The sequence below is a fragment of the Convolutriloba macropyga genome, chromosome 6 (assembly GCF_964194025.1).
Source record: "Convolutriloba macropyga chromosome 6, txConMacr16.3, whole genome shotgun sequence".
Taxonomy (NCBI): Eukaryota; Metazoa; Xenacoelomorpha; order Acoela; family Convolutidae; genus Convolutriloba; species Convolutriloba macropyga.
In genome coordinates, this window is record NC_134473.1 from 31,554,702 (window position 1) to 31,575,988 (window position 21,287).

General features: G+C 35.6%; 1 protein-coding gene across 1 annotated transcript in view; it reads right to left on the bottom strand.

Annotated features, from left to right (window-relative positions):
• LOC142340927 (ubiquitin-conjugating enzyme E2 K-like) overlaps positions 1–15,010 on the bottom strand; it is a 295,142-nt gene extending 280,132 nt beyond the window's left edge. Inside the window, exon 1 of the mRNA XM_075391706.1 lies at positions 15,000–15,010. The gene's annotated coding sequence lies outside the window, so the exon portion shown is untranslated. The remainder of the gene's footprint in view (positions 1–14,999) is intronic.
• Between the last annotated feature and the right edge of the window lie 6,277 nt (positions 15,011–21,287).

A 21,287-nucleotide genomic window follows, 5' to 3' on the forward strand; every position in this document is an offset into this window, starting at 1 on the left:
CGAAAAAAACAGCAGAGAAGAAAAAAACGAGAGAAGAGACCACAAGAGAGAGAGAGAGAGAGAGGGAGAGGGAGAGGCAAAAAAGAAAAGCGAAAGGAGTAAATCAGAAATTAGTAATCATTGATAATGATTTCTGGTGTTTCATCATTGTCAGCACTCAGAAAACTGGATGTTCCCATCATAGCGCATCTATGGAACCAAATAGAAAAAAAAACAAGGAGAACCTTCAAAACAAGGAAGACCAGAAAGCATAGGACAAAGAAGCCACTAGAGAACCAGAGAGAAAAAAAATCAGACAAACACAATAGAACGAAAAAAACAGCAGAGAAGAAAAACATGAGAGAAGAGAGATCACAAGAGAGAGAGAGAGAGAAAGAGAGAGAGAGAGAGAGATAGAGAGAGAGAGAGGCAAAAAAGAAAAGCGAAAGCAGTAAATCAGAAATTTGTAATCATTGACAATGATTTCTGTGGTGTTTCATCATTGTCAGCGCCCAGAAAACTGGATGTTCCCATCATAGCGCATCTATGGAACCATAAAGAAAAAAACAAGCAGAACCTTCAAAACAAGGAAGACCAGAAAGCATAGGGACAAAGAAGCCACTAGAGAAAAAAAATCAGACAAATACGATAGAACGAAAAAAACAGCAGAGAAGAAAAACATGAGATAAGAGAGACCACAAGAGAGAGAGAAAGAGAGAGAGAGAGAGAGAGAGAGAGAGAGAGAGAGAGGCAAAAAAGAAAAGCGAAAGCAGTAAATCAGAAATTTGTAGTCATTGATTATCATTTTTGTGGTGTTTCATCACTGTGCTCAGAAAACTAGAAGTTCCCATCACAGCGCATCCAGGAACCATAAAGAAAAAACATGCAGAATCTGCAAAACAAGGAAGACCAGAAAGCCTAGGGACAAAGAAGCCACTAGAGAGCCACAGAGAAAAATAAATCAGACAAACACAATAGAACGAAAAAAACAGCAGAGAAGAAAAAAAAGAGAGAAGAGATACCACAAAAGAGATGGAGAGTAAGAGAAAGAGAGAGGCAAAAAGAAAAGCGATAGCAGTAAATCAGAAATTTGTGATCATTGATAATGATTTCTGTGGGTTTTCATCATTTTCAGCGCTCAGAAAACTGGATTTTCCTATCATAGCGCATTCAAGGAAGTACAAAAAAAGCAAGCGGAACCCGCAAACTTAGGAAGACTAAAAGGTAGAGAGACAAAGAAGGGCAAAGAGAGCCAGAAAAAAAAGGCAAAAGTGATAGCAGTAAATCAGAAATTTGTAATCATTGATAATCATTTCTGTGGTGTTTCATCACTGTCAGCGCTCAGAAAACTAGATGTTCCCATCATAGCGCATCCAGGAACCATGAAGAAAAAAAAATGCAGAATCTGCAAAACAAGGAAGACCAGAAAGCCTAGGGACAAAGAAGCCACTAGAGAGCCACAGAGAAAAAATAAATCAGACAAACACAATAGAACGAAAAAAACAGCAGAGAAGAAAAACAAGAGAGAAGAGATACCACAAAAAAGAAAGAGAGTAAGAGAAAGAGAGAGGCAAAAAGAAAAGCAATAGCAGTAAATCAGAAATTTGTGATCATTGATAATGATTTCTGTGAGATTTCATCACTGTCAGCGCTCAGAAAACTGGATGTTCCCATCATAGCGCATCTATGAACCATAAAGAAAACAAACAAGCATAACATGCAAAACAAGGAAGACCAGAGAGCATAAAGACAAAGAAGCGCCTCGAGAGCCACAGAGAAAATCAGACAAAAAGAGAAAACAGCAGAGAAAAGTCAGGAAAGCAAAGAGATTTCTGCCATCTATCTTGAGTCAAGGAGGCAGAGAAAAAGAGCCGAATTTTTATATTTAAGTGACAACACTTTTCGCATTATAAAAACAACAAACAAGGAAAGGCAAACAAAACGTGCAATAAAAACAAAGAACCCGGATCTCCATCCAGTTTCAAACGTAATGAAACAAAGCATCACGACAAAAAAATTGTCTGCCATGTATCATGATTCAACGCGACAAATCAACTTAATAGGTGCCAAGAAAAAATGGTAATCAGACTTGTTCGCCAACAAAACTAATAAACACACATTATACGACTATTAATTTCCATCAGAGCACTCCTATATTTCACAAATGAAAACCAGAAGACAATAAAAGAACTCATTTAAGAAAAACAAATTCTGTCAGTATTTCATAAGTCAAAAAAGAACATTGAAACTATCAGGGTGCTCATACACTAATTGAATCACAGATCTCCACAATAAAATAAAGAAAACAGAACTCAAATCTTTTCATTTGGATAACAGAGCTTTCGAAGGCATATAAAAAACAACAATGAACATTATAGGCAGATATAGCAAACATCAATTTCAAGAAACAAACCCTGAGAGACTGGATCTCCAACCAGCCTCAAAAACTTACTTCAACAAAAATGAAGGGAGCCAACAATCAATTAACTCAACCAAAACAACAATAACAAATCGAATAATTTAAAAGCAATTAGAAATGGTTCTATTAAACACGGCAAGAACTTCTAGACGGCCATTTCTATTCAAATGACAAGTATCAATTGAGTTAAAGTGCTTCTTTTTCAGTTTTGGAGACAAAAATTTCTGCTGCAACTGATCGAACGAATGTTTATTTGTCTTTTCAAACAAATTACTTCGAACGTCTCTTCGTTTCCAGACAACAACAACAAACACTTCTGTTCCGTACCGAGCAACACAGCGCGCAAAACTTACAAGGTTAACCACAATTTCGAAAGGGGACTTTGCTCTTATATCTCTATATTCAGTGAGATCATTACTACCCACTGCAACGACAACATATTTATATTGTCTTGCTGTCAAGCTGACGTTTGGTCCAAGCGCGTTGCTTCTCATACCGCCAAACGCAAGTACATCGATTTGATGCTGTCAAAGAAGTGGATCAAATTGAAAATCGTTCCTCAGATTTCAAATATTTGAATCGCCAATGAGAAGGATAGAACAAAATACAAAAAACACATAAAAACAAGAAACAAATTGGGCATATATTAAACAAACATAGAAATTGAAGAGCAAAGACAAAGACTGAGACAGTCAAACCCCCCTAATCATTTGAAGAACTTAAAAAATCTTACGGTGAATTGACTCGTTATAAGAGAAAACTTTTTCGCATTATAAAAACAACAAACAAGGAAAGGCAAACAAAACGTGCAATAAAAACAAAGAACCAGGATCTCCATCCAGTTTCAAACGTAATGAAACAAAGCAACACGACAAAAAAATTTTCTGCCATGTATTATGATTCAACGCGACAAATAACTTAACAGTTGATTTTTGCATTCAATCGTTTGACTGAGTGAAATATTAAGTGCATTCAATATATTGGCCGGAGGAAAAACTACTTGATAAAAAACATTGCTTCTTAAAGCAATATTTCAAAAAAACTGGCATCTGATTCTCCAATCGAATGCAAAGCACCTAATTGTGCTCAAACCCCTCTTTAAGCACACTAACTCGTTGTTAACTGTCCAAAGGCAGTACAACTGTTTTGTAGTTTATATTACTAACATCAAATAAATTAAGAGAACTCAACTCACTTAACTCAAAGCAGTAATTAAAGGAGGCATTAGTTATGTCGGTTAAAATATGTCTTTCACAGTCAGAAATTTTCTAGCAATAGCAAAAACAGCAAAAACATTCTGAAAACCTAAACTTATTGACTAAAGAATCAGCTTTTTCTAATTTTTGTGTTTCAAAGTTAACATCAGATAGCAGACGTACAGCAAAATTTAATTTACAGAAGCTTAGATAATGCGATGAAGACACACCTAAATCAAAAAATACAAGAGGTGCAAAATGAAAAAAGTAATAATTTGAAATCAAATGCCTTCCAAAAATGAAGTTCCCTAATTTTACGCGTGCGTGCGATCAAAAGGAACCATGCATGAAAAAATCTGTTTTTCCAAATCTGCAAGCAAACGGCCTTTTGTTAGAGATACCAAAAACTTTGAGAGAACTTTTCCTGTTCCAAGAAAAACTTGATTTGTCGGGTCTATGGTACAATACCATGGCAAGCAAAAAAATTTATTGAGAGGAGTTTTGGACTTTATCCCGTGCATGACTACTTTTTGCTCTTTAGCCAGTTCTCCGCATCTAATAAAATGCTCATTTTTGCGAGCAAAGATAGCTTTCGTTACCTTGAAAAGCATGCGTCTTTTTTCATGCAACCCTTTGATGAAACAATGAGAGCAACTTTCATATCCCATATGCTGCTTCATGCACAAAACATAAGCCCTGGCGGGGGCATCACAAACTATACTTCGAAAACGAAAACTAACAGGACCTAAATGATTGTTTGAAGTTCCTTTTGACAAATTTTCTAATTCGGAAGAAACGCTCCTTAAGACGTAATGAAAATCGGGCTTGGACTTTCCGTGCCACAAACCAAGAAGAAAAATATTAGCATAACTAGCTCTCAAAAATTGAGGCAAATTATACAATTGAACCCAAAGGGGCCACACTGACAATTTATTTGATTTGAAAACGGGGGCACCGTCGGTATTTAAAACGAGTTGGAGTTCGTCGTGACAGAACAAATCAGTTTTCATTTCCAAGCTACAATCATTTGACCGAGATTCGTGTATAAAATTTGCATTTCTGCTAGAAATGAGGTTTATCTGAACAATAAGGTCTACAAATATCATTTTGGATGTGCCTACAGAAGTTATTGTTACAAGAGGTAGATCAGAAATAGGAGTTTTTGCAAAAACTTGATTCGGTTGAGGAAGAATAGAAGCGATCAATTTCAAAATGTCTTTCTTAGCTATGTCCGAGAGACGATGCTTGTCATCAATTCACTCAAATCTTCTGTTAAACTCAGCTTGTGAAAATTTACAGCCTTCATAAAAAAATCTAAGTTATCAAAGAGGGGTGGTTCAATGTATGTCGGATTTTATGATTCTGATTCTTCAAAATTAACTAAGTTAACTGGTGAGGAAGCTCGAAAGCTGTTATTGCGCTCAATAATTGGAGAGGAAGTTGGAACTATTGGCTGTGAAAGATCAGAAATTTCGGGAGCAACAGTACTTTCATCATTAAAAGAATTATCTGTAATTAGCGGGGGCTCATCATAAAATATAGCTCTTCTAGGCAACGCTGGAACTGAACTAAAAAAAATCCATAGCTAACATAACCCAAAACATCAGATTTTTGGTCCTCAGGAAAGTACATTCTAAATCGAGTGGGGAAACTTTGCCTAGACAAACTTTTGCTCGAGCGAACTTTTGTCTCCTCTGACTTTTGAAGAAGTGCATTTTTGTAATCATTTTTGTCAACTTTTCTTTTTTTCAAGGGAACTTCGGGAAAAGATGCATACTTTTATAGTTACACAAGCAAAACTCGTTATTGGGGCCAAAAAAATGATTTTGATAGGAAATAGTTAACCCTTCTCCTTTCTTAATTTGCCGCAGAGGAACGCAAACCATAATATTTTTAACGTTTACATTGGCAACGTTAGGTTTACAAGAGGCATTGATAAAAGAAATGGGACTTAGCCTTAACCACTGCACTCCACCGCAAGAACTTTGCACAAACGAAAAATCATTATAGCCTTCTAAAATATCGTCTTCAGGAATACTGACCAAGTAACCAATTACGCCAGGAATTTCTGTGTTGATGTTAATATCATTTTTCGCAAAAAGGCCAATCTGAGAAAAATTTTTGGTGTGCAAGTATCTTACAGGACTGTAAGTCACCCACCGAAGATACTGTTTGTATTTCTTGTGATCAAGAGTTGACATTTTAATCTTAAAACGAAGAAAAGCTTAACAATTTGATGTTCGAACAACCTTTTGAGAAAAAGTAAGAAACTTTTGAGGAAAAAACAAGAAGAAAGGGAGTTGAATTGAATTAATCAGAAGCAATTCACAGACAATCTAAGATCACAAGCAAGAGAGTTTTGATTCTGAAATTTTTCATGTCAACCAAGTGAATTGGCGGCGTCCTTGGCGCGTCTTAGAGCATACAGGCTGTTTCCACACAGAAGTTTTACAGCTTCTTAAAAAAAGATGAATTAAAGAAATAAATATAAATTGACAGCTAAAAAAAAGACTTTTGAAATAAGCCTCGTACTCAGCTGATGCTAACGTTCTATCAGCAAAGTTATGATTGCTTCGCTGACCCAACCAACAAGTGGTCAACCTCTCTTCTTTCGGCAAAATAAACCGAGCGAAAAATCTACCCACTGCAGCGTAGTCATCGCAACGTCCCTTATAAGATAACAAGTTAACTTCTTTATACAAAAGGGTTCTGGTAGGAACCGAGTTCTGTGCTTTCACCTGTCTAGCATTCTAAAACACCGCAACAACTTGCAAAAATGCTGAAGGAAAATATTACAACACAACCGCAATATAACAAAAAAAACTTACAAGAACTTTCAGACCACGAGATACCTCCATCATTCTGTTCCGCGCATCAATTTCAACGACATTACTTCGTCGAAGCGTTGTTTCTAGAGATTCCATACATGTATTCAACGAATCAACTGCACCAGGAAATTGGAACATATCAATCTCTGAAGCATTCAAAAACAAATTCATATACTTTTCAAGCAAACCAAGTCTTTAAAAAAACGAGAGCAAAACAAATAAGTGCGAAAACAAATGAGTGGTCAACAAATGAATTTCTGCAAGAATATCAAAAGAAAACTAACAAAATTAAACAATTGGACCAATTTTAAAGCGAAGCTCAAAATTGAGCACCATGAATTTTACGCTTCCCACGAAGGCGTTGGTTAACGAGCTTTAGAGTGCCTTGGTATGTTTTAACACTGTATTCCTATCCAAAGAGATACTTTACAGCCGTATGATACAAATGTTTACGCTCTGCATCCCCGGCTTTTTTTCCACCTTTATCCGACAGAGTTTTCTTGGGATAGATGCACAGTTCCCGCCTCCCATCTTCATCCCACAACGTCTTGACAACATTGTACGCCTTTTCAACTAACGAGACACCACCTTGATCGTAGAAATTTTTGTCTTTATACATCAGAACCTCTTTCTCAGTTTCAATATTTTCCTTCTCCGAAGTAGCCAACTCTGCATGACGCGATATATACACCGGTGCTTCCGACATGCGATAAATTTTGTCTAGGGCTCTCCTAGAAAATTTCGACAGTTCGTCAAGCAAACGATCACTCCGGTCCATTCGCGCCTCAAGTCTACATATCACTCTTTCGAATCGTCGTGTCAGCTCCATCTAAGAAAAAATTATGGTCGCTACCAACCACAACGGAAATCAGCAAAAAATTCCCTATTTCTTTTTATTATTTCCATCAAAATTTTTTCCTAAGACTAGGTTAATAATACAGTGCAATGACTGACATATAACTAATACAGCTCCTGAAAGTTAATTAAATTTTATAAAAAACGGACTGAACAATAAGAGGGGAAACAGCTGCTACCAACTGAAAAAATGTTTGACAGTAACGAGGTCTTATTACTTGTTTTAAATATATTCCATTTGATTGTACTCCATGGGTACACTGGCTTCGGTTCTGGGAGCAGCTGGTCTTTGGAAAACTTCAGAAGCCGGCATGCCAGCTTCTTCCTCATTATTTTCATCAGCCCAAGTTTCCTCATCAGATTCCACAACGACCGCAGGAATTTCACGACTTTTATTGCAAGACTGTTGAGTTGAAACGCCGCTAATCTCCTTTTCAACCTCCTGACGAGCAGTTTCAAAGCTTTGCGTCAGATCCATGTCCACAATTTTAATACCTTTGAGCATTTGCAAATTCATGTAATCACCCAATCGTTTCAGAATCGGTTTAGGCCCATTCGTTATAACAAGGCCGTTGATAAAATGTTTAGGTTTTTTGACTGACTTGAACGGGACGTCTTCGAACTTCATGGAGAGCTTAATTTTATTCGATAGGTGATTAGGCCAGCCACCATGGTCAGCCTTTACAATGTCAAAACTATTGTCACATTCGAAGTAAACCAGAAACTTATATCCTGGAGGGAACTCGACATCCTCCTCTTTTTGAAGATTTTGCACAGACTTTTTTCTCGCTACTAACAAAAATAAACAATTGGACCAATATTAAAGCGAAGCTCAAAATTGAGCACCATGACTTGTACGCTTCTCACGGAGGCGTTGGTTAACGAGCTATAGAGTGCCTTGGTATGTTTTAACACTGTACTCCTCTCCAAAGAGATACTTTACAACCGTATGATACAAATGTGTACGCTCTGTATCCCCGGATTTTCCTCCACCTTTATCCAACAGAGTTTTCTTGGGATCGATGCACAGTTCCCGCCTCTCATCTTCATCCCACAACGCCTTGACAACATTGTACGCCTTTTCAACTAACGAGACACCGCCTTGATCGTACAAATTCTTGTCTTTATACATCAGAACCTCTTTCTCAGTTTCAATTTTTTCCTTCTCCGAAGTAGCCAACTCTGCATGACGCAATATATACACCGGTGCTTCCGAAATGCGATAAATTTTGTCTAGGGCTCTCCTAGAAAGTTTCGAGAGTTCGCAAGCAAACGACCACTCCTGTCCATTCGCACCTCAAGTCTACATATCAATCTTTCGAATCGTCGTGTCAGCTCCATCTAAGAAAAAATTATGGTCGCTACCAACCACAACGGAAATCAGCAAAAAATTCCCTATTTCTTTTTATTAATTCCATCAAAAGTTTTTCCTAAGACTAGGTTAATAATACAGTGCAATGACTGACATATAACAAATACAGCTCCTGAAAGTTATATAATTTTTATAAAAAAACGGACTGAACAGTAAGAGGGGAAACAGCTGCTACCAACTGAAAAGATAATTGACAGTAATGAGGTCTCATTACTTGTTTTAAATATATACCATTTGATTGTACTCTATGGGTACACTGGCTTCGGTTCTGGGAGCAGCTGGCCTTTGGAGAACTTCAGAAGCCGGCATGTCAGCATCTTCCTCATCATTTTCATCAGCCCAAGTTTCCTCATCAGATTTCACAACGCCGCAGAAATTTCACGACTTTTATTGCAAGACTGTTGAGTTGAAACACCGCGAATCTCCTTTTCAACCTCCTGACGAGCAGTTTCAAAGCTTTGCGTCAGATCCATGTCCACAATTTTAATACCTTTGAGCATTTGCAAATTCATGTAATCACCCAATCGTTTCAGAATCGGTTTAGGGCCATTCGTTATAACAAGGCCGTTGATAAAATGTTTAGGTTTTTTGACTGACTTGAACGGGACGTCTTCGAACTTCACGGAGAGCTTAATTTTATTCGATAGGTGATTAGGCCAGCCACCATGGTCAGCCTTTACAATGTCAAAACTATTGTCACATTCGAAGTAAACCAGAAACTTATATCCTGGAGGGAACTCGACATCCTCCTCTTTTTGAAGATTTTGCACAGACTTTTTTCTCGCTACTAACAAAAATAAACAATTGGACCAATATTAAAGCGAAGCTCAAAATTGAGCACCATGACTTGTACGCTTCTCACGGAGGCGTTGGTTAACGAGCTATAGAGTGCCTTGGTATGTTTTAACACTGTACTCCTCTCCAAAGAGATACTTTACAACCGTATGATACAAATGTGTACGCTCTGTATCCCCGAATTTTCCTCCACCTTTATCCAACAGAGTTTTCTTGGGATCGATGCACAGTTCCCGCCTCTCATCTTCATCCCACAACGCCTTGACAACATTGTACGCCTTTTCAACTAACGAGACACCGCCTTGATCGTACAAATTCTTGTCTTTATACATCAGAACCTCTTTCTCAGTTTCAATTTTTTCCTTCTCCGAAGTAGCCAACTCTGCATGACGCAATATATACACCGGTGCTTCCGACATGCGATAAATTTTGTCTAGGGCTCTCCTAGAAAATTTCGAGAGTTCGCAAGCAAACGACCACTCCTGTCCATTCGCACCTCAAGTCTACATATCAATCTTTCGAATCGTCGTGTCAGCTCCATCTAAGAAAAAATTATGGTCGCTACCAACCACAACGGAAATCAGCAAAAAATTCCCTATTTCTTTTTATTAATTCCATCAAAAGTTTTTCCTAAGACTAGGTTAATAATACAGTGCAATGACTGACATATAACTCATACAGCTCCTGAAAGTTATATAATTTTTATAAAAAAACGGACTGAACAGTAAGAGGGGAAACAGCTGCTACCAACTGAAAAGATAATTGACAGTAATGAGGTCTCATTACTTGTTTTAAATATATACCATTTGATTGTACTCTATGGGTACACTGGCTTCGGTTCTGGGAGCAGCTGGCCTTTGGAGAACTTCAGAAGCCGGCATGTCAGCTTCTTCCTCATCATTTTCATCAGCCCAAGTTTCCTCATCAGATTTCACAACGACCGCAGAAATTTCACGACTTTTATTGCAAGACTGTTGAGTTGAAACACCGCGAATCTCCTTTTCAACCTCCTGACGAGCAGTTTCAAAGTTTTGCGTCAGATCCATGTCCACAATTTTAATACCTTTGAGCATTTGCAAATTCATGTAATCACCCAATGGTTTGAGAATCGGTTTAGGCCCATTCGTTATAACAAGGCCGTTGATAAAATGTTTAGGTTTTTTGTCTAACTTGAACGGGACGTCTTCGTACTTCATGGAGAGCTTAATTTTATTCGACAGGTGATTAGGCCAGCCACCATGGTCAGCCTTTACAATGTGAAAACTATTGTCACATTCGAAGTAAACCAGAAACTTATATCCTGGAGGAAGTTCGACATCCTCCTCTTTTTGAAGATTTCGAACAGACTTTTTTCTCGCTACAATAGGAGTACACTTCTGAACAGCTCCTCCTTTAGATTTTGTTTTTGTCGGTGTAGAAGTCATCTAAAAACAAAAAAAAAAGGTTTCAAAAGACAAGTTTCGATCAGAAAAAAAAATCGAAATAAATTAAATATTAAAGTTCTGAGATAAATATCCAAAACAATATTTTCGAGAAAAGTAGACAAAAAACACAGATAGAAGTAAATTAAAAACTTTGTCTTTTCCACGAAAAACGGAAAACGAGTTTATGTTAGTAGGTTAATGCTAACAGAAAGGAGAAAAGATAATGGTTCAAAAAGGAAAGCAGAAAACAGAAATAAATATTTTATAACGATTTTCATAAACATTTAAAATGAGAAATCCCAAAATCCACAATCCTTTTAACCCTAGCTTCACAGACTTGAAAAGCAATCAATAGGACATTCAGAGAACCAAAAGAAAGAATTGGAGGAGAAAAATTGGAAAAAGTTTAAGAAATTGAAAGACAAAAAAAAGACAGAACAAAAAAAACATTCTGATTTTAAATTAAATTGACATTTGCATTGTGTTTCAAGTCACCTACAGGAATTGATTCAAGATTTCTAATCGATATGTAGCGAAAAGAAACACTTTGCGCTGCTAATAGCAAGCAGAAGAGAACTACAATGAAACAAAAACCAAACACATTTTTTCTTATTTTTTTGCCAAACTTTTGAAAAAATTTCGGTTTTGACTGTCTCAGCTACCTCAGGCGGTCACTATAAACATAAAGAATTTCATCCTACCTCATTCTGGTTGCGCTAGAACACAAGAGAAAACTTGAGTTTAAAAATAGAGTATCAAAAAAACAAGACTCGGTCCAATGCTACCATTGAACCACACCCAAAAAAGTTGTAAGAGCAGAATTAGAATACCAGATTATGAAAGGAACTTACTGGTGCTGTCTTTGAGAAGCTGCGTGTTTGTAACAATGTCAATTTTTCAAATTCGCAAATTTGACAAAGAACAAGATTGTTCAAATTGATTATCAAATCTGAAAGCAGTTACACTATTACGATGCTATCAAATAAAGGTTTGTTAACACCAAGAGAACTTTAAAACGCAAACTCTGCCAGACATATGAACCCACAGAGTTGGAACCAAGTTTGATGGTAATTCCAGAGGAGATTTGATAAAAAAAATTACAACTTTAAATGCCAATTTCTGATACAGAATGGGGAGAAACGGGAAAAAAAATAAAGACGTAGTTTTCGCTGAAAAACATAAACTTACTGAAAAATCAATCCTCTCTGGTTCAAATAGAAGAGATCACTCATAACACAATGAGTTTGTATCAACAAACAGAATTAAATTGATCAGATATACACAGAACAATTAAACTTTTTATGAACGGTACACCATGGCCAAATGTCACTTTTCCTATCATGTCAAAAGTAATATAAAAATCTCAGTTTGATTAGCAGCATGTCAAAATCCGGCTAATAGCAGTACAGACACTTGTAGAAAGCTACAATGAACTCACTCTTGAACCAACTGTATCATAAATACGACATATAACAAGTAATTTCTATAGAAGAAATAGCTGAAAATTGGAAATATGAACATACATTAAATGTCTAATAATTCAAAAACAAAAAAAAAGAAAACCAACGGCTTTCGTATGAGTGAAACTACATTCTATGCTGCGTTACTTTTGATTACCAGACCAATAGTTTGCCAATTCTAGTACGAGATATTTAACATCTAGCGCTTGGTACCAAAAGTACCAAATAGCCAACTCTCCTCACAATATGGCCATCAAAAACAGTTATAGAAATTAGTTATAACATCCAAACTTTGATAAAACGTTCAGGGGGACTCCATAACACTGTAGCTGCATACAGAAAAGCCTAAAACATTCTAAAACAGCTATTTTATCACCGAAACACGCCATAACACGTGTCAAATGGGACGAAATGGGCCTGATACGTATCGACTAAGATTTCGACAGTGCATGCACAAAATAAAAGGTACTATATTCCTAATGAAACTAGAATCCAAGCTGAGTTCAGTGAGCTATCAATGAGCAAAATCGGTCCACTCAATAAAAAGTTATTAAGGATTTAGCGTTTTGTACCTGGTCCCACTAGTGACATGGTACACAGCGTGTATCGGCTAAAATAACCATCTAAAAGTTATAAACAGGCAACATACTATACACCATTAGACTCCTGGGGTAATAAAAGATGTAAAGAGCTATAAATATTTATAACAACACCGTTCACAACTGTTCACAAGGTCAATTTCCTGGGACAACGGGTCAAATGGGTCAAAAATGGGCCTGATGAGTACTGGCTAAGTTTTCGGCTGCACATGCATTAGAAAATTTATACGATATACCAAATCAAACTAGAATCCAAGCTGAGTTCAATGAGCTACCATTGAACAAAATCGGTCTACTCAGTAAAAAGTTTTTAAGGATTTAGCGTTTCGTACCGGGGTAGCAATTATGACTTGGTACCCAACGAATTTGGGTTAAAATAGATATCTAAAACCTTCAGAAACACAATAAACTATAAACCATTATACTCAAGAGATAATTCCCGATGTTTTGAGCTATAAATATGAATTTGAATACTGAAATGGAAAGGTTTTCCATGTTAATTTCCACGCTTCTATGGGAAAATCGGAGTTTGGGGTATACCGGTCAATTTCTCGAAACTGGTTGGGAAAACACTATGAAGGACCATACTAGAATTAAAGCAGGTCTCAAGTTGAGTTCAACGGGCTGTCAATATTGAAAATCGAATCATTCTACGCAGAGTTATTCAACATTATACGGATTGTATCAAATCAGGAAAAGAAGCGCGAAACATCACAAAAATTGACCAAGTTCACTTTGAAGATCACTGAAAACCATGCATAAAAATGGTCAAGAATTACTCGGGGGACATCTATAGGTAAAACCCAGATATTGTAAACAGCTAAAATGGCATTTTTCAGGTACCGAATTTTTAGGGTATCAGATATGCACCAAAAAGAGCAAAATTCGACATTAGTAACGGTACCACAAGAGCAAATGAGCCCCATAACCAACAACGTATAGCACCCCGAGTTCATGGGGAGTCTAACGGAACATCTCCCGACAATTTTTGCTGAAAAACCGCTGAGAAATTATATCACAAAGCAAGTGAACTCGAATTTCTCCGCTTCTCCGCTCACGCAAACTACTTATCTACAAAAAAGGCTGGAAAGCCCACTCAAACGAGTAATTGGGCTACACATTTAAGAGACAGGCATTAAGCATGAATTTTTGTAGTACAAACGTGCAAAATCACGCGCACGTAAAACAGTTCAGCCATTGATAAAACAGGCATATGTTTGATATTTTTGTCAATTAAAAAATACTGTCAACTAACACTAATTTTGTTAGCAAAAACTGAAAGCGAAGAGAACCCTTATCAAATCACGTTACAAACAATGGAGACTCCCTTCTGAGCGATTGAAAAGGTCAATTGATATCTAACCCATCATTTGAAAACATGATTAATTCATCAGTTTCACTAAAAACGAAAGACAGAACTTTCTTCAAATTTCTTTTCCTGTTACATTAGAAAAATGCAGTCCAAGCCCAAATTGTATGCGAAATATTTCCAAAACTCTAAGGGGAGACCTTTTTTTGAGACAGCAATACATTTTTGACGGTCAGTAACTGTGTATGTGACACATTTTTTTGGAAAATACTTTGAGCAGGACGTTAAGGAGTAGAGCAAAGTTGTAAAAAAACAGTCGAAAAAGACTTGAAAATCTGACTGTTCTGCCGCTTTCTGATGACATTCTGTTGGTATACAACATTTTAGAGCTAGCGAAGAAAAAAAAGTGCTCTGGAGTTGCTATAATCTATTAGAAATTTCTAAATTGCTTTTAAAACAATCTTAAGCGTTCCCCGGCTTTAACAAGGCATTAAAAAAGTGATGTGCATGATAAAAAAAGCAAAAAAAGCTTGAGTTAGCTTTTCACGCTGATTAAACTTGTTAAAAATGACTTATTTTATTGAAAAAAATCAACAAAACTTTTTTTCATTGATTTCAGAAACAAAAATTGTTGTTCTAATAACAGAGATCTAGCTCAGTTTTTTATTTACCCTCAAAAAGAGTGCTGTTTTGCTAGAGATCACTCTCTAAAGTAATCGAAATGCTAAAAAAATTGCCCATTTACGATTTTCTATATATGCACATTTAATAAGTGAAGAACGTTATTTTATCGCTAGGCAAAACGTTAGACTAATTTTTCTGCGTCCTCTAGGTGTATGACCCAAATCAACTTGTTATATGCAATTAGTTTTTGTGCAAATTGAACCCTATGTATAAATAATGGTGGCTGGAGTCAGTGAACTGTCTTGTATCGAGTGAGAAAAATCGAAGAAAACATTATCAACAAAAGGCTGGAAATCTCTGGAGGACTTACCCTTACGTTTTTTGATGCCTCCTTAACTAATCACACTGGGTGAAGGCAAAATTTATGTAGAAAACTTTTTTGAACCATTTTTCATGAAACCGATGTTTCAAATACGTTATCGCCGGTAAAGTGCATATTAAATTTTCTCTTTAGGCCCGAGAAAAAAGATTGAATTAAGTCAAAAAGTATTTGCCAAAATTATTGAATTTTAACGGTGTGTTACCCTCTTTAGGAGTGCTGTTCTGCCATAGAACGCTTATTAAATGGATCGGAAGGCCTACAAAATTGACAATTTACGATTTTCGACATGCATACATTAAATCAACAAAAAACGTTATTTTATCGCTATGCAAAACGTAATATCAGCTTTTCTGCCTCCCATACGCGTGTAGTCCAATTCATCACACTACTTTTAATTAATTTTCATGGTATTTAAACACTATTTGTAATTCAATGTGACAGGAGTGAGTGAAATGTCTAAATTCTAAAAAAACAAATCGTACCAAAAGCTTATAAACACCAAAGTGGAAGTCTCTGGAAGCTATAATATTACATTTTGTCGTGCCCAATACACCAGTCACACCAAACTGTTAGTCCCTGGAGGCTATATTCTTACAGGTTTTTGTGCGTAATACACTATTCACACTTAGTGTAGGCAATATAAGTTAAAAAAACAACTATTGATTTTTTTTGAAACCAGTGTTTCAAATACGTTATCTCCGGTAAAGTACATACGAAAATTTCTGTTTAGGCCCGAGAGAAAAATTTGTCTATGGCAAAAAATTTTGTGACTAAAATTTTCGGAATTTAACTATATGTTAACGTCAGTGGGAGTGCCGTTCTGCTATGGAACGCTTTTTGATTTGATCGGAAGGCTTACAAAATTGACAATTTATGATTTTCAACATATACACATTAAATCAACGAAAAACGTTTCTTCATCGCTATGCAAAACGTAATATCAGCTTTTCTGCCTCCCATACGTGTGTGGTCCAATTCATCGCACTACTTTTGATTAATTTTCGTGGTATTTAAACACTATTTGTAATTCAATGTGTCAGGAGTGAGTGAAAAGTCTCATTTCAAAAAAAAATGGTACAAACCTTTATAAACACCAAACTATTAGTCCCTGGAGGCTATTTTATTACAGGTTTTTGTTCCTAATACACAATTCACACTTGTTGTAGGCAATATAAGCCAAAAAAACAACTATTGATCAATTTTAATTTGAAACCAGTGTTTCAAATACATTATCAACTGTAAAGTACAATTGAAACTTTCTGTTTAGGCCCGGGAGAAAAATTGGTTTAAGGCAAAAAATTTTTTGACTCAAATTTTTGAAACTGTGTTACCCTCAGTAGGAGTGCTGTTCTGCTATAGAACGCTTTTTAAATGGATCGGAAGGCTTACAAAAATGACAATTTACGATTTTCGACATGCACACAATAAATCAACAAAAAACGTTATTTTATCGCTATGCAAAACGTAATATCAGCTTTTCTGCCTCCCATACGTGTGTGGTCCAATTCATCGCACTACTTTTGATTAAATATCGTGGTAGTTAAACACTATTTGTAATTCAATGTGACAGTAGTGAGTGAAAAGTCTCATTTCAAGAAAAAAAATCGTACAAAAACTTATAAACACCAAACTGTTAGTCCCTGTAGGCTATATTATTACAGGTTTTCGTGCGTAATATATTATTCAACCTTGGTGTAGGCAACATAAGTCAGCAAAACAACTATTGATCAATTTTAATTTGAAACCAGTGTTTCAAATACATTATCAACTGTAAAGTACAATTGAAACTTTCTGTTTAGGCCCGGGAGAAAAATTGGTTTAAGGCAAAAAATTTTTTGACTCAAATTTTTGAAACTGTGTTACCCTCAGTAGGAGTGCTGTTCTGCTATAGAACGCTTTTTAAATGGATCGGAAGGCTTACAAAAATGACAATTTACGATTTTCGACATGCACACAATAAATCAACAAAAAACGTTATTTTATCGCTATGCAAAACGTAATATCAGCTTTTCTGCCTCCCATACGTGTGTGGTCCAATTCATCGCACTACTTTTGATTAAATATCGTGGTAGTTAAACACTATTTGTAATTCAATGTGACAGTAGTGAGTGAAAAGTCTCATTTCAAGAAAAAAAATCGTACAAAAACTTATAAACACCAAACTGTTAGTCCCTGGAGGCTATATTATTACAGGTTTTTGTGCGTAATACACTATTCACACTTCGCGTAGGCACATTTGAAACCAATGTTTCAAATACGTTATCACCGGTAAAGTACATATGAAACTTTCTGTTTAAGCCTGAGAGAAAAATTGGTTAACGGCAAAAAATTTTTTGAGCCAATTTTTGAATTTGAACTGTGTGTTATCCTTATTAGGAATGCTGTTCTGCTATAGAACGCTTTTTAATTGGATCGGAAGGCTTACAAAATTGACAATTTACGATTTTCGACATGCACACAATAAATCAACAAAAAAAGTTATTTTATCGCTATAAAAAACGTAATATCAGCTTTTCTGCCTCCCATACGTGTGTGGTCCAATTCATCGCACTACTTTTGATTAATTTTCAAGGTATTTAAACACTATTTTTAATTCAATGTGTCGGGAGTGAGTGAAAAGTCTCATTTCAAGAAAAAAAATCGTACAAAAGCATATAAACACCAAACTGTTAGTCCCTGGAGGCTATATTATTACAGGTTTTTGTGCGTAATACACTATTCACACTTCGCGTAGGCACATTTGAAACCAATGTTTCAAATACGTTATCACCGGTAAAGTACATATGAAACTTTCTGTTTAGGCCCGGTAGAAAAATTAGTTTAAGTCAAAAAATTTTTTGACTCAAATTTTCGAAATTTAACTGTGTGTTACCCTCAGTAGGAGTGCTGCTCTGCTATAGAACGCTTTTTAAATGGATCGGAAGGCTTAAAAAATTGACAATTAACGATTTTCGACATGCACACAATAAATCAACAAAAAACGTTAATTTATCGCTATGCAAAACGTAATATTAGCTTTTCTGCCTCCCATACGTGTGTGGTTAAATTCATCGCACTACTTTGAATTAATTTTCTTGGCATTTAAACATTTTTTATAATTCAATGTGACAGGAGTGAGTGAAAAGTCTCATTTCAAGAAAAAAAATCGTACAAAAACTTATAAACACTAAACTGGTTGTCCCTGGAGGGTATAATATTAAAGGTTTTCTCGCCCAAAACACTAGTCAGACTAGTTGTAAGCAATATAAGTCAACAAAACAACTATTGATTCATTTTTTTTGAAACCGGTGTTTAAAATACGTTATCACCGGTAAAGTACAAATGAAACTTTTTGTTTAGGCCGGAGAGAAAAATTGGATTACGGCAAAAAATTTTTGTGCCAATTTTTTGGATTTTAACTGTGTGTTACCCTCATTAGGAGTGCTGTTCTGCTATAGAACGCGTTTTAAAAGGATCGGAAGGCTTACAAAATTGACAATTTACGATTTTCGACATGTACACATTAAATCAGCAAAAAACGTTAGTTTTATCGCTATGCAAAACGTAATATCAGTTTTTCTGCCTCCCATACGTGTGTGGTCCAATTCATCGCACTACTTTTGATTAATTTTCATGTTATTCAAACACTATTTGTAATTCAATGTGTCAGGAGTGAGTGAAAAGTCTCATTTCAAGAAAAAAAATCGTACAAAAGCTTATAAACACCAAACTGTTAGTGCCTGGAGGCTATATTATTACGGGATTTGCGCGTAATATTCTATTCACACTTGGTGTAGACAACATAAGTAAAAAAACAACTATTGATTAATTTTTTTTGAAACCGGTGTTTGAAATACGTTATCACCGGTAGAGTACATATGAAACTTTTTGTTTAGGCCCGGTAGAAAAATTAGTTTAAGTCAAAATTTTTTGACTCAAATTTTCGAAATTTAACTGTCTGTTACCCTTAGTAGGAGTGCTCTTCTGCTATAGAACGCTTTTTAAATGAATCGGAAGGCTTACAAAATTGACAATTTACGATTTTCGAAATGCACACAATAAATCAACAAAAAACGTTTTTTTATCGCTATGCAAAACGTAATATTAGCTTTTCTGCTTCCTATAAGTGTGTGGTCCCATTCATTGCACTATGTTTGATTAATTTTCATGTTATTTAAACACTATTTGTAATTCAATGTGTCAGGAGTGAGTGAAAAGTCTCATTTCAAGAAAAAAAATCGTACAAAAGCTTATAAACACCAAACTCTTAGTCCTTGGAGGCTATGTTTTTACAGGTTTTTGTGCGTAATACACTATTCACACTTAGTTTGGGCACAATAAGTAAAAAAAAACAATTAGTGATTGTTTTTTTTTTAAACCGGTGTTTCAAATACGTTATCACCGGTAAAGTACATATGAAACTTTCTGTTTAGGCCCGGTAGAAAAATTAGTTTAAGTCGAAAAATTTTTTGACTCAAATTTTCAAAATTTAACTGTGTGTTACCCTCAGTAGGAGCGCTGTTCTGCTATAGAACGCTTTTTAAATTGATCGGAAGGCTTACAAAATGGACAATTTACGATTTTTGACATGTACACATTAAATCAACAAAAAACGTTATTTTATCGCTATGCAAAACGTAATATCAATATTCATGCCTCCAATATGTGTTTGGTCCATTTTATCGCACTAATTTTAGTTAATTTTCATGGTATTTAAACACTATTCGTAATTCAATTTGATAGGAGTGTATGAAAAGTCTCATTTCAAGAAAAAAAATGGTACAAACACTTATAAACACCAAACTATTAGTCCCTGGAAGCTATTTTATTACAGGTTTTTGTTCCTAATACACAATTCACACTTGTTGTAGGCAATATAAGCCGAAAAAACAACTATTGATCAATTTTATTTGAAACCAGTGTTTCAAATACGTTATCACCGGTAAAGTACATATGAAACTTTCTGTTTAGGCCCGAGAGAAGAATTGGTTAGAAGGCAAAAAATTTTTGACTCAAATTTTCGAATTTTAACTATGTGTTATCCTCAGTAGGAGTGCCGTTCTGCTATAGAACGCTTTTGAAAATGATCGGAAGGCTTACAAAATGGAAAGTTTACGATTTTCGACATGTACACATTAAATCAACAAAAACGATATTTTATCGCTATGCAAAACGTAATATCAGCTTTTGTGCCTCCCATAAGTGTGTGGTTAAAATAATCGCACTACTTTGAATTAATTTTCTTGGCATTTATACATTATTTATATTTCAATGTGACAGGAGTGAGTGAAAATTCTCATTTCAAGAAAAAAAATCGTACAAAAACTTGTAAACACTAAACTGGTTGTCCCTGGAGGCTATAATATTGCAGGTTTTCTCGCCCAAAACACTAGTCACACTAGTTGTAAGCAATATAAGTCAACAAAAAAACTATTGATTCATTTTTTTTGAAGCCGGTGTTTAAAATACGTCATCACCGGTAAAGTACAAATGAAACTTTCAGTTTAGGCCGGAGAGAAAAATTGGATTACGGCAAAAAATTTTTTCAGCCAAATTTTTGAATTTCCACTGTGTGTTACCGTCATTAGGAGTGCTGTTCCGCTATAGAACGCGTTTTAAAAGGATCGGAAGGCTTACAAAATTGACAATTTACGATTTTCGACATGTACACATTAAATCAGCAAAAAACGTTATTTTATCGCAATGCAAAACGTAATATCAGCGTTTGTGCCTCCAATACGTGTGTGGTCCAATTCATCGCACTACTTTGAATTAATTTTCATGGTATTTAAACGCTATTTGAAATTCAATGTGACAGGAGTGAGTGAAAAGTCTCATTTCAAGAAAAAAAATCGTACAAAAACTTTTAAACACCAAACTGTTAGTCCCTGTAGGCTATATTATTACAAGTTTTCGTGCGTAATATACTATTCATTCTTGGTGTAGGTAATATAAGTCAGCAAAACAACTATTGATTAATTTTTTTTGAAATCGGTGTTTCAAATACGTTATCACCGGTAAAGTACAAATGAAACTTTCTGTTTAGGCCGGAGAGAAAAATTGGAC